This window comes from Marmota flaviventris, chromosome 12 (assembly GCF_047511675.1).
Source record: "Marmota flaviventris isolate mMarFla1 chromosome 12, mMarFla1.hap1, whole genome shotgun sequence".
NCBI classification, from domain to species: domain Eukaryota; kingdom Metazoa; phylum Chordata; class Mammalia; order Rodentia; family Sciuridae; genus Marmota; species Marmota flaviventris.
Window position 1 is genome coordinate 83,132,210 of NC_092509.1, and position 15,491 is coordinate 83,147,700.

A 15,491-nucleotide genomic window follows, 5' to 3' on the forward strand; every position below is an offset into this window, starting at 1 on the left:
CTTTTCTAGCATTTTATGATTTTTTTAAACTCAGTAGCTAGCTATGACCTAGCAGTCCAGAAATATTATGTAATAACTTTGCTATTAAAAGGAACTAATGAAAAAATTGCTAAGCTCCAGGTTTCACTGAGGAAGGGCATATATCCACAAAAGAAGACACAACATGAGTAGTTTTTAAGCAGGGAATGTGAGGAGGAGTTATTTTGGAATGGTAGATTGATATGGTAAAAAATAACTAGGATAGTCTCAGTGTTTCTAGTTTATAAAATAATTTACAAAATGAATATTTAACTAACCTTTTAAGCTTTGTAAAAGACTTTTCATAATTATGAATTTAAAATTTAGGGGAAAATTATGGTTATACCATATGTCCTGATTTTCAGTTCAGAAAATATAATTTCCATTTCAAAAAAGTTGTAGCTTGACATCGGAATTCAGAAATTTTGGTATACTAGTTTTTTCATCTCATTATACAGTCGTAGCAAGTCTCTTAAGCTTTGTTGTCTTAGTTTTGGTTTACATAATTTAAGTCCTTAAAATTTGCATTTCTTCTTTGAAATGACAATTTTAAGAGTAACGTTGATGTTGTGAATTTAGTGTTAATGAAGAACAGTGGTATGTCAAATAGTACTTAAGCAGGATAAAAATATGTAATGCCTTGGAGGAGCTGATGACTCCAATAGTAATTTTTTTAGACTCTTGGGGGGAAATTCCTTATAGCTTAAAATATTCTTCAAAATAAGTCAGTAAAGAAATCAGCATGGCAACAAATTAATATATTATCTATATTCTATGGAAATTTTAAAAATAATCTGAGATTTGAAAGTATTTAGAATAATATAACTGTCTTTTAATATATAAAGGAAAGGCTTTCTATATATAAACTTTTAGGATCATGTATTTCAGGACCAGAGATGTCTTGTTATTTTCCAAAGATATAGTTGTATACTTTGGAGTTACCTATACCTAGATGTATCCAAGCATATAGTGAATTACTTCCTAGGGTTATAAGGAGGATCAAATAATAGTGCTTTATAAGTGCTGAAGAATATAGTACAGTGTATTCCCAAGTTAGTCATCCAGTATGGGCTTGTTGAATTAAATATTAATGTGCCCATTTTTGTATCAAGAAGATATACAACTTTCTTAACTTTCTATTATCAAGAATGAGTAGTGAAGATCAAATTGTTAAATGGGTCAAGGATTGAATGGGTGGGTAGACTATATAACTTGCTACTTTTGAGTAGAGATTCTGTAACTGGATTATTACCACTTAATAAGTTAATAAAGTATGGTAAATTTTATTACATAGTAATTTTTAAAAAGCATTTATAAGAATCATGTAGAGTTGGGTTAGATACTTTTCACTTAACAGATGATTGTGCATAAGTGCATGTTTATTTTCCTTTAAAATACAAATATTGCCACCTACCTAACAGGGTTGTGATAACATTTATGTGTGCTTATATATACACTCAGCATAGTGGTTGACACCTTGCAGATGCTCAGTGAGAATTTATTGTCCTTCTCATTCTTAGAGGAAATACAATAACATAATCCAAGTCTATGTGGGATTATTTTTAAATTAGTAAAATGAAAAGGCTAAATCTAAAAAATGAAAATCGTCAATGAAAGTAAAATCCATTTTGTGGACAACTTGAATAGTTTTGCATAGACAAATGTACCATTTTTAGAAGTTGATACCATTTTATGAATCTTAAGAAAGTGATTCTTAAAGATAGCCCTGAAAGTATTTAAAAGAGTCTTGTTGACAGAGTTTTATAAACTTTTCTAAAAGAAAAGTCAATTGGTAAAAAATGTATCAACACAGATGGATCTTCAAAGATTATACTTAGAAATTGCTGAAGGAATATAAAAATTTACTAGGTACAAGTGATTACTATCTATAATAATGATTTTATGATCCATGGAAGATCTAGAATCGGTGTCTCTTTTAGCATGTTAATGCTTCCAGTTTGATAGAACTTGAACCCAGGAGAGCAACATACAGTTTTAAAGAAAGAATTAGAGTGAATTTTTATTTCTGGTAATATGTCAGAGTAGGTTGAGAAATAACTTGTTTACTCAAGCAATTTAAAATGTAGGAGTTGAAAAATATTTTGTCGAAAGGAGGCACAGGAGACAGAGCTCATGGGTCACTTTTTCTGGGTAAGAAGTATAATAGAAGAACTTACTTCCAAAAATCTGGGAGGACTTCATGTAAAAGTAAACAGGAAATAAAGGTACCTTTTCCTTTTACTTATTTCCTGGGTATCTGAAAGGAGACTAAAATTTCAAAAGAATTTTCACTATTAAAAATCATACAGGGAATCAAATCATGAGTAATATTAAAAGTAACAGAAACTGACCACGACTTCAAATACTGGAATTATCAGAAATAGAATATGACATATCCATGTTTAAGATGTTGAGAGAAAAAAATCAACCTTTAATAAAGTTGTTCAGAAACAACTTTAAAGGATATAAAACCAATTTTAAGAATACAGCAAATAATTAGTGAAGCATATAATAATTGAAATTAAAGGAAATTGTTGGGTTTAATTGCAGATTTGTCTTAAATGAAGAGAGATTTAAGGAGTTGAAGATATATCTGAAATAGAAATTATCCAGAATATGGTACAGAGACAAAGAAATAGAAAATATAGTGAGATAATAGACATGGAGAGTCTAGAGTAATTCATATAATCAGTTCTAATAGGTAAAGACTAAAAACAGAAGGGAGAAAATAAATGAAATGACTTCACTAGAACCAGTGAAACACTCTATTTTATGGATTTAAAAAGTCCAACATATCCACACCAAGCAAAGAAAAAGAAATCTAATATATTCAATTACAAAATATTAAAGAGGGAATTTTTTAAAATGATAGGAGAAAAAAAGATTACCTTCAAAGGAGAACTGTACTGACTAAACTAACTTCAAATCAACAACAATGAATATAGATGATCCTGGCCTGATATCTATAACATGTTTAGAAAAAAAATATGTAGAGTCGTATACCAGTTTAAACACCTTTTAATTACACAAAGGATGTGAAGGCATTTCTCAACAAAACCCAGGTTTGCCCCTTGAGCTGGTTTTATTGATATGTCTACTTGAGTAGGCCACTGTCCCCACTTTACTCATACATTAACTTAGGTTTTGTGATGAAGAAATATTATAGATATAACTAAAACCCCTAATCATTTGACTATAAATAATAAAGATTATTGTTATAACCTGACTGGTGGATCAGTCTGAATCACTAGGAAGTCATTAAAAAGAGGACTAAGGAGTCCATGAGAAAAGAAGAGAGAAAGCTATTCCTTAAGAATGAACTCATATAAAATTGGAAGAGGTGTGTGTCCTAAAAGATGCATCAATATCAATAAGAAATACAAGAAACATAAAAAAACAAGGCAACATGATTCCTTTAAAAGTTCACAACTCAGTAGTATCTGATTCCAAAGCAGGATGAAATTCCAGACAAAGAATTTAAGTAATTATACTAAAAATGATCATTTAATTCAAAGCGAAAACTAATAAAAAGCTGGATGGTTTAAGGGAAACAATGCAGGATAGAAAAGAGCAGTTTAGTAAAGGAGAGCGCTTCTAAAAAAGAACCAAAAAGAAATTTTATAGATGAAAAACTCAATAAATCAAATGAAAAGTCTCACCAAGAGTAGATCAAAAAGAAGAAAGAAATCAAGCCTTCAAGACTTGGGTGAAGAGTTATCATATTTAGAAAGTAAAAAATAAAAAGAAAAGTAAGAATAAACAAAACCTACAAGGCCTATTTATGATTAAAAGCCAGGTGTGAAATCATGATGTAGAAGAAGGAACAGAAGAACAGCCTTGATATTTAGTGAAATAATAGCAGATTCTCTAATCTTGGGAAAGATATGATCATCCAGGTATAGGAGTTATTTAGAACTTCAAATACACATGACCAGAAAAGAACTTCTCCACATTTATTGAACTTCCAAAATTATAGAACAAGGAAAACTACAGAAGAGAAATACTTACAAAGGCAAACATATCAGAATAATAGCAGATTTCTCTAAAGAAATTTGGAGGGCCTGAAATGATAGATATCAAGCTCTAAAAGAAATAACTGCAGTTCTAGATTACTATATCCAGTGATGTTATCCTTCACAACTGAAGAAGAAATAAAGTCTTTTCAAGATAAACTAGAGGAATTAATGGCCACTAAACCAGAATTACAGAAAATACTTAAAGGAATTCTACACACAAAAGAGGAAGCAAGATAAACACAATCATGAGAGCATGAGAAAGAATACATCTCCTTAAAAGAGTAGAAAAACTAATAAGAATTAGGAAAGAATAAAATATTATTACTTTATTAGATCATTAGACTTCTAAGATGAATAAAGGAGGTTGTTCCAAACAACCAGAAGAAAAACATAGAAAGAGATAGGCCCCAATACAAATGACAGGAATTTGTCCATACCATTCAATAATTATCCTGAATATAAAAGGTCTTAATTCTTCAATTAAAAGAGGCACACTGCCTAATTGAGTTTGAGTTTAAATAAAAATTAAAAAAAACAAAAACAGAACCTGACAATCTGCTGGACGCAAGAAACTCACCTCAATGGCAGACATACAGATACTAGAAGTGATCGAAAGTGAAGTTTCAAATAAGTGAAAACAAAGCAAGAAAGACTAGTTATACTCATATTTGGCAAAACAGACTTTAAGTCAAAATAAGAGACAAAGAAGGTTATTCCATGTTTACAAAGCAAACTGTCCATCAAGAAGATATAATGTTGTAAATATAAATGCACTAAATATTAGAACACCCTCAGATTTATAAAACAAACGTTACTGAACATAGAAAGAGATAGGCCCCAATACAATAATAGTGGGCAACTTTGATATCTGAGTCTCACCAATAGATCATCCAGATTAAAAAAAAAATCAACAGAGAAATATCAGAGTTAAATTAACAGTATAGATCAGATGGACTTAACAGACATCTATAGAATATTCTGTCCAACATCTGCAGAATCACATTCTTTTCATTAGCTAATAGAACTTTTTTCAATATAGACCATATTTTAGGACATAAAGAAAGTCTAAGAAAATGAAAAAGGAAATAATTTATTGCATTGCATCAGATCATAATAAAATGAAACTAGAAATCAACAGCAAGAGGAACCACAGGAACTATATTAACATATGGAGAGAAAACACTAAACATTAAAAAACTCAGGGGGAGGATTAAGATATTTGTAGAATCAAATGAAAATGGAAACATAACAGAACAATATGTGCAATACAGCAAAAGCAGTTCTAAGAGGTAATTTTATTGCTATGAGTGCCCACATTTTAAACAAATGAGAGATCTCTAATAAGTAATTTGATAATGCATCTCAAGGTCCTGAAAAACAAGAATAGAGCAAACCCAAAAGCAGTAGAAGGAAATAAATAATAAAGATTGGAGCTGAGCTAAATAAAATAGAGACTAAAATAATGATACAAGGATCATGAAACAAAGAGTTAGTTCTTTGAAAAGATAAACAAGATTGATAAACCTTTAGCCAAACTACCCCGGAGGGTGGGTGCAGGGCCGGGGGATGGGAACAAAAAAATACAAATACAACTGAAAAGGGGTTATTATGACAGATACTACTGAACCAAAGATGATCATTAGGGACTGATTTGAAAATTTATACTCCAATAAAATTAAAAATCTAAAAGAAATGGATAAATCTGTAGACGCATATGACCTACAGAAATTGAACTAAGATGATATCAAAAGCTGAATAGATCATTAATAAGCAGTGAGATTAAAGTCTCCCAACAAAGAAAAGCCCAGGACCAGACAGATACATTGCTGAATTTTATGAGACATCTAAAGAAGAACTAACACCAGTGTTCCTCAAATTATTCCATAATGTAGAAAGAGAAAGAATTCTTCCAGACACATTATGCATAGCCAGTGTTTCCTATCAAAACCTGATAGATACAACAAAGAAAACTATTGACCAATATCCTTGATAAAAATAGATGCACAACTCCTCAGTAAAAATACTTGCAAATCAAATTTGATAACACATTAAAAAGATCATACACCATCATCAAGTTGGTTTCATGCCAGGGCTGCAGGAGATGGTTTAACATGCAAATCAATAAATGGAATATAGCACATAAAAGAATAAAAAACAAAAATTACATGATAATCTCAATGGATGCATGAAAAGCCTTTGATAAAAAATTCATCATCTCTTTATGATAAAAATCTGAAGAAAATAAGTGTGGAAGGATCATACCTCAACATAAAGTCTCTACATGACATACTTATGGCCAATATCATACTGAATTGGGAAAAACTAAAAGTATTTCCTCTAGATTCATGAATGAGGCAAGTTCATTCTCACTACTTCTATTCAGTATAGTTTTAACCACAGCAATCAGCCAAGAGAAAGAAAGAAATGGGATACAAACAGAAAAGAAAGAATTCAAATTGTCCTTGTTTGAAGATGATATGGTTGTATACTTTGAAGAACCTAAAAACTCCACCAAAAGACTGATAAACAAATTCAGCAATATAGCAGGATATACAATATGCAAAGATTAATGTGTTTTTAAAATACACCAGTAAGCTCACTGAAAACAAAATCAGGAAAACATTCCCGTTCACAATAGCCTTACAAAAAGTCTACAAATAACCAAGAAGGTAAAAGACCTCTTCGATGATAATTATAAAACACAGAAGAAAGATAAAGAAGATACTAGAAGATGGAAAGATCTCCCATGTTTGTGGATTAGGAGAATTAACATTGTTTAAATGGCCATACTGCCAAATGTAATCTACAGAATCAAGCCAATTCCCTCAAAATGCCAGTGTCATTTTTCATAGAACTAGAAAAAAATCCTAAAATTTATTTTGAACCACAAAAGACCATGAATAGTCAAAATAATCCTGAGCAAAATGAGAATGCTAGAGTCATCATAGTACCTAATTTTAAATATTCCTTAGAGATATAATAACAAACATAGCATGGTATTAGCATAAAAACTGACATATAGACCAATGGAATAGAATAGAGGACCCAGAAATAAACCCACTCCTGTACAGCCATCTGATTCTCAATTTAGTTGCCAAAAATATAGGCAGCCTCTTTAACAAGTGGTGCTGGGAAAATGGCTGTCTCCCAGTAGAAGACCGAAACTAGATCCTTTCACCTTGTACAAAAGTCAACTCAAAGTAGATCAAAGACCTCAATGTAAGCTTGCAACTTTGAAGCAATTAGCAGAGTGAAGGGGCAACTTACAGAATCGGGGACATCTTTGCTAGCTGTTACAGAAGATTAGTATCCAGAATGTGTTAGGAATTCAGCATCAAAGAACAAGAAAAGGGCAACTGAACTGAACAAATGCTTCTCAGAAGAACAAATGGCCAATAAATATATGAAAAAAAATTGTTCATCGACACCGGCAAGGTAGGCGGGCCTGCGACCCACCGGCAGAACAGGCACACTGGCCTGCTGAGAGGCAGAGCCGCCCCCTCCCCCCACGCCGGCAAGGTAGACGGAACTGTGACCACCCACAGAACAGGCCCAGCGGCCTGCTGAGGGGCAGAGCCGCCCTCCACCCCCCGGGCCTGCCAGGTAGGCGGAACTGTGACCACCGACGGAAAAGGCCCAGTGGCCTGCGGAGGGGCAGAGCTGCCAACCACCCCGGCAAGGTAGGCGGGCCTGCGACCCACCGGCAGAACAGGCGCAGCAGCCTGCTGAGAGTCAGAGCCGCCCCCTCCCCCCGCGCCGGCAAGGTAGATGGAACTGTGACCACCCAAAGAACAGGCCCAGCGGCCTACTGAGGCGCAGAGCCGCCCCCCACCCCCCGCGCATGCCAGGTAGGCAGAACTGTGACCACCGACAGAAAAGGCCCAGTGGCCCGCGGAGGGGCAGAGCTGCCAACCACTCCTGCAAGGTAGGCGGGCCTGTGACCCACCAGCAGAACAGGAGCAGCGGCCTGCTGAGAGGCAGAGCCACCCCCCCCCCCCCCGTGCCTGCAAGGTAGGCGGAACTGTGACCACCAACAGAACAGGCCAGACCTGCAACTGACAAACAGAACAGGCCCAGTGGCCTGCGGAAGGGTAGAGCCACCCCCCCCCCCCGCCTGCAAGGTAGGCGGACCTGCGACCCACCGGCAGAACAGGCCCAGCGGCCTGCCGGCGTGGTAGGCACATTGCCCCAATTGGAGGAGGGGCAGAGCCGCCGCCCGCGCCTGCGAGGGAGACTTTGCAACTATACAAGACCAATATAAATATATAGGGGGAAAATTCAATAGCACAAAGTTTCACCAAGCAGAAAGAAACGCGAACAGTATGAAGAGACAAGGAAAGAAAGGACCACAAGCAATGAAGGTCAACTCAACGTTAGAAGAGGTAATAGCTGCAGCAGATGGAATGTCAGATAAAGAATTCAGGATATACATGCTTCAGATGATCTGGAGTCTCAAGGAAGACATCAGACAGCAAAATCAGACAATGAAAGATCACTTCAACAATGAATTACATAAACAAATCCAAGAAGCAAAAGATCAACTATACAGGGAGATAGAGATTATAAAAAACAAACAAACAGAAATCCTAGAAATGCAGGAAGCAATAAACCAACTTAAAAACTCAATTGAGAATACTACCAGCAGAGTAGAACACTTAGAAGATAGAACATCAGACAATGAAGATAAAGTATTTCAACTTGAAAAGAACATAGACAGCTCAGCAAGACTGTTAAGAAACCATGAGCAGAACATCCAAGAAATATGGGATAACATCAAGAGACCAAATTTAAGAGTCATTGGGATACAGGAAGGGACAGAGTTTCAAACCAAAGGAATGAGCAATCTATTCAATGAAATAATACAAGAAAACTTCCCAGACTTGAAGAATGAGACAGAATCCCAAATCCTAGAAGCCTACAGGACGCCGAATGTGCAAAATCATAAGAGATCCACACCTAGACACATTATAATGAAGATGCCCAACATACAGAATAAGGAGAGAATTTTAAAAGCTACAAGAGAAAGGAAGCAGATTACATTTAGGGGTAAGCCAATCAGGATAACAGCTGATCTTTCAACACAGACTCTGAAAGCTAGAAGATCCTGGAATAACATATTTCAAACACTGAAAGAAAATGGGTTCCAACCAAGAATTGTGTATCCAGCGAAATTAAGCTTCAGGATGGAAGATGAAATTAAAACCTTCCACGATAAACAAAAGTTAAAAGAATTTGCAGCTAGAAAACCATCTCTTCAAAACATCCTCGGCAAAACATTACAGGAGGAGGAAATGGAAAATAACAATGAAAACCAACAGTGGGAGGTAGGACAGTAAAGGGGGGAAAATAATCAAAGAGGAAAACAAACCATGTTTAGTAAAAGAAATAAACAAATATGGCTGGAAGAACAACCCATATCTCAATAATAACCCTAAATGTTAATGGCTTAAACTCACCAATTAAGAGACACAGGCTAGTAGAATGGATCACAAAACAAGACCCAACAATATGCTGCCTACAGGAGACACATTTGATAGGAAAAGACATACATAGGCTGAAGGTGAAAGGTTGGGAAAAATCATATCACTCTTATGGACTTCGGAAACAAGCAGGTGTGTCCATACTCATATCATATAAAATAGATTTCAAGCCCAAGTTAATCAAAAGGGATAAAGAGGGACACTACATACTGCTCAAGGGAACTATACACCAAGAAGACATAACAATCATAAATATTTATGCCCCAAACAATGGTGCAGCTATGTTCATCAAACAAACTCTTCTCAAGTTCAAGAGTCTAATAGACCACCATACCATAATCATGGGAGACTTCAACACACCTCTTTCGCCACTGGACAGATCTTCCAAACAAAAGTTGAATAAGGAAACTATAGAACTCAATAGCACAATTAATAACCCAGACCTAATTGACATATATAGAGTTTACCACCCAACATCAAGCAGTTACACTTTTTTCTCAGCAGCACATGGATCCTTCTCAAAAATAGATCATATATTATGTCACAGGGCAACTCTTAGACAATATAAAGGAGTAGAGATAATACCATGCATCCTATCTGATCATAATGGAATGAAACTGAAAATCAACCATAAAAGAAGGAAGGAAAAAGCATACATCACTTGGAGAATGAACAATAGGTTACTGAATGATCAATGGGTTATAGAAGACATCAAGGAGGAAATTAAAAAATTCTTAGAGATAAATGAAAACACAGACACAACATATCGGAATCTATGGGACACTGAAAGCAGTTCTAAGAGGAAAATTCATTGCGTGGAGTTCATTCCTTAAAAAAAGAAAAAACCAACAAATAAATGATCTCATACTTCACCTCAAAATCCTAGAAAAAGAAGAACAAAACAACAGCAAAAGAAGTAGAAGGCAAGAAATAATGAAAATCAGAGATGAAATCGAAACAAAAGAAACAATTGAAAAAACTAAAAGTTGGTTCTTTGAAAAAATAAACAAAACCGACAGACCCTTAGCCATGCTAGCAAAAAGAAGAAGAGAGAGAACACAAATCACTAGCATACGGGATGAAAAAGGCAATATCACAACAGACACTTCAGAAATACAGAAGATAATCAAAAATTATTTTGAATCCTTATACTCCAATAAATTAGAAGATAGTGAAGGCATAGATAAATTTCTTAAGTCATATGATCTGCCCAGATTGAGTCAGGAAGATATAGACAACCTAAACAGACCAATATCAATTGAGGAAATAGAAGAAACCATCAAAAGACTACCAACTAAGAAAAGCCCAGGACCGGTTGGGTATACAGCAGAGTTTTACAAAACCTTTAAAGAGGAACTAATACCAATACTTTTCAAGCTACTTCAGGAAATAGAAAAAGAGGGAGAACTTCCAAATTCATTCTACGAGGCCAACATCAACCTGATACCTAAACCAGACAAAGACACTTCAAAGAAAGGAAACTACAGACCAATATCTCTAATGAACCTAGACGCAAAAATCCTCAATAAAATTCTGGCGAATCGGATACAAAAACATATCAAAAATATTGTGCACCATGATCAAGTAGGATTCATCCCTGGGATGCAAGGCTGGTTCAATATACGGAAATCAATAAATGTTATTCACCACATCAATAGACTTGAAAATAAGAACCATATGATCATCTCAATAGATGCAGAAAAAGCATTCGACAAAGTACAGCATCCCTTTATGTTCAAAACTCTAGAAAAACTAGGGATAACAGGAACATACCTCAATATTGTAAAAGCAATCTATGCTAAGCCTCAGGCTAGCATCATTCTGAATGGAGAAAAATTGAAGGCATTCCCTCTAAAATCTAGAACAAGACAGGGATGCCCTCTCTCACCACTTCTGTTCAACATAGTTCTCGAAACACTGGCCAGAGCAATTAGACAGACAAAAGAAATTAAAGGCATCAAAATAGGAAAAGAAGAACTTAAATTATCACTATTTGCTGATGACATGATTCTATACCTAGCAGACCCAAAGGGTCTACAAAGAAACTATTAGAGCTAATAAATGAATTCAGCAAAGTGGCAGGATATAAAATCAACACGCATAAATCAAAGGCATTCCTGTATATCAGCGACAAATCCTCTGAAATGGAAATGAGGACAACCACTCCATTCACAATATCTTCAAAAAAAATAAAATACTTGGGAATCAACCTAACAAAAGAGGTGAAAGACTTATACAATGAAAACTACAGAACCCTAAAGAGAGAAATAGAAGAAGATCTTAGAAGATGGAAAAATATACCCTGTTCATGGATAGGCAGAACTAACATCATCAAAATGGCGATATTACCAAAAGTTCTCTATAGGTTTAATGCAATGCCAATCAAAATCCCAACGGCATTTCTTGTAGAAATAGAGAAAGCAATCATGAAATTCATATGGAAAAATAAAAGACCCAGAATAGCAAAAACAATGCTAAGCAGGAAGTGTGAATCAGGCGGTATAGCGATACCAGACTTCAAACTATACTACAGAGCAATAGTAACAAAAACAGCATGGTACTGGTACCAAAACAGGCGGGTGGACCAATGGTACTGAATAGAGGACACAGAAACCAACCCACAAAACTACAACTATCTTATATTTGATAAAGGGGCTAAAAGCATGCAATGGAGGAAGGATAGCATCTTCAACAAATGGTGCTGGGAAAACTGGAAATCCATATGCAACAAAATGAAACTGAATCCCTTTCTCTCGCCATGCACAAAAGTTAATTCAAAATGGATCAAGGAGCTTGATATCAAATCAGAGACACGCCGTCTGATAGAAGAAAAAGTTGGCTACGATCTACATACTGTGGGGTCGGGCTCCAAATTCCTCAATAGGACACCCATAGCACAAAAGTTACTAACTAGAATCAACAAATGGGACTTACTGAAACTAAAAAGTTTTTTCTCAGCTAAAGAAACAATAAGAGAGGTAAATAGGGAGCCTACATCCTGGGAACAAATCTTTACTCCTCACACTTCAGATAGAGCCCTAATATCCAGAGTATACAAAGAACTCAAAAAATTAGACAATAAAATAACAAACAACCCAATCAACAAATGGGCCAAGGACCTGAACAGACACTTCTTAGAGGAGGACATACAATCAATCAACAAATACATGAAAAAATGCTCACCATCTCTAGCAGTCAGAGAAATGCAAATCAAAACCACCCTAAGATACCATCTCACTCCAGTAAGATTGGCAGCCATTATGAAGTCAAACAACAACAAGTGCTGGCGAGGATGTGGGGAAAAGGGTACACTTGTACATTGCTGGTGGGACTGCAAATTGGTGCAACCAATTTGGAAAGCAGTATGGAGATTTCTTGGAAAGCTGGGAATGGAGCCACCATTTGACCCAGCTATTCCCCTTCTCGGTCTATTCTCTAAAGACCTAAAAAGAGCATGCTACAGGGACACTGCTACATCCATGTTCATAGTAGCACAATTCACAATAGCAAGACTGTGGAACCAACCTAGATGCCCTTCAATAGACGAATGGATAAAAAAAATGTGGCATTTATACACAATGGAGTATTACTCTGCATTAAAAAATGACAAAATCATAGAATATGCAGGGAAATGGATGGCATTAGAGCAGATTATGCTAAGTGAAGCTAGCCAATCCCTAAAAAACAAATGCCAAATGTCTTCTTTGATATAAGGAGAGTAACTAAGAACAGAGTAGGGTTGAAGAGCATGAGAAGAAGATTAACATTAAACAGGGATGAGAGTTGGGAGGGAAAGGGAGAGAGAAGGGAAATTGTATGGAAATGGAAGGAGACCCTCAGGGTTATACAAAATTTCATACAAGAGGAAGTGAGGGGAAAGGGAAAAATAATACAAGGGGGACAAATGAATGACAGTAGAGGGGGCAGAGAGAGAAGAGGGGAGGGGAGGGGAGCGGATGGGGGGATAGTAGAGGATAGGAAAGGCAGCAGAACACAATAGACACTAGTATGGCAATATGTAAATCAATGGATGTGTAACTGATGTGATTCTGCAATCTGTATATGGGGTAAAAATGGGAGCTCATAACCCACTTGAATCAAAGGTTGAAATATGATATATCAAGAACTATGTAATGTTTTGAATAACCAACAATAAAAAATTTTAAAAAAATTGTTCATCATCTTTAGCCATCAGGGAAATGCAAATCAAAGCTACCTTGAGATTTCACTTCAACCGAGTTGGAATGGCTATTATCAAAAGAGAAAAAAAACATAAAAGTTAGGAAATGCTGATAAGGATGTGGAGAAAAAGGAACCTTTATAATATACTGTTATTAGGAATGTAGACTAGTACAGCCACTGTGGAAAACACTATGGAGGCCCCTCAGAAAACTAAAGAGAACTACCATATGATCCACCTATAGACTCCTGGATGGATGTACACCTAAAGTAAATGAAGACAGCATATGAAAGAGATACATGCATACCTCTGTATACCTATCTTAATTGTGACTCTATTCACAAAAATCAAATTATGGGATCTGCCTAGGTGTCTGTCAATGGACACTATACACACATATACATTGGAATATTATTCAGCCATGAAGATTGCAATCATGTCATTTGCAGGAAAATGAAACATGTTAACCAAAATGAGCCAGATACAGAAATACTAGTGTTGTATTTTTTCATATATGGAAACAAACAAAGAAATAACCTATAAGTAGAATAGAAACTATTAGGGAAGAGGGAGAAGAGGGGTCCAGCGTAAGGGTGAAAGAAAGTAGGGTAAGAGATAGTTCTAGAGAGGTAAATGCAGTTAAGAGAGGATGTGTGCATGTATGGAACTATCCCAGGAAAACCCACCAACTTGCATAGTTAATATGAGTTAATATTTATAACAAAGTTTATTTTCAAACCATTCTAGTGATATCTTTAAAAGGTAGTATTCCATGCCTAAATTGCATTTATCTAAGAAATTAAATAACAAATGCACATAAATTTATAAATTTTTTGAGTCTAATTTACCATGTTAACTTATTATAGGAGAAAAATTATTATTTCATCTCAAAAGATGCCAAAAATTCTATAGACTTTAATAACCATTTATGATAAAATGTAGAAAAAAAGACATGATTAAAGATATTTTTCAACGAGTGTCATTCAAAATTTTGAAACACTAATAGTTTCTTTTGGGGAAAGATGCCAGTATTTTTCACTTAAGCTTCTTATATGCACAATTTAGCCCCCCAGAAGGTAAAAATATTTCAAGAGGAAGATACCAAAATTACATTCTTATTACTTTGAAGAAGGAGACATGATTCTTAAGGCTTAATACTTTGATTTCATTAAAGTTCAAAACCTTGGTCATCATGTGTATTCACAATAGATATAAACCACCCAATCACTTAGAATCTCTATACTATAAAACACAAACTTCCTCATGACACATATGATTCAATATAATTGTGTAAAATATTTGAATAGATACATACTGGTGAAGAAACCTAAATGACTAATACTGACCTATAAGATATTCAACCATAATTTCTACTAGAGAATTCCAAATAAAAAGCACAGTAAAATATCACTTCTCATTCAGTAGACTGGCTAAATTTTAAAAACCTGAAAACCCCAAATTTGAGCAAAGGTGTAGAGCAAGAAACTAAATTTTAATTATTTAGGTATAAGTTTATATAAGTTATTTAGAAAACACTCCAATTCTACCATTTAAGTCAAACATGCAAATTTCCTATGACCCAGCAACTATACTCTAATACACATCAAAAGTTATTTACCAAAATTGCTCAGAACAACAAAATGTGAGTAATTTTAGCATGAAGGATTTGTTATATTCATACAATAAAAAATTTTATCAGGAAAATGAATGAACTATAATAAAACTCGAGATGAAGGAAGTGAAACAAATGTCACTGAGGAATGTATATGATGAACTCTTGTAAATAATGTTCAAATG

General features: G+C 35.1%; 1 protein-coding gene across 1 annotated transcript in view; it reads left to right on the plus strand.

Moving 5' to 3' along the window:
- Positions 1 to 15,491, plus strand: part of Dennd1b (DENN domain containing 1B) — a 245,765-nt gene that overhangs the window by 165,994 nt on the left and 64,280 nt on the right. The window lies entirely within an intron of this gene.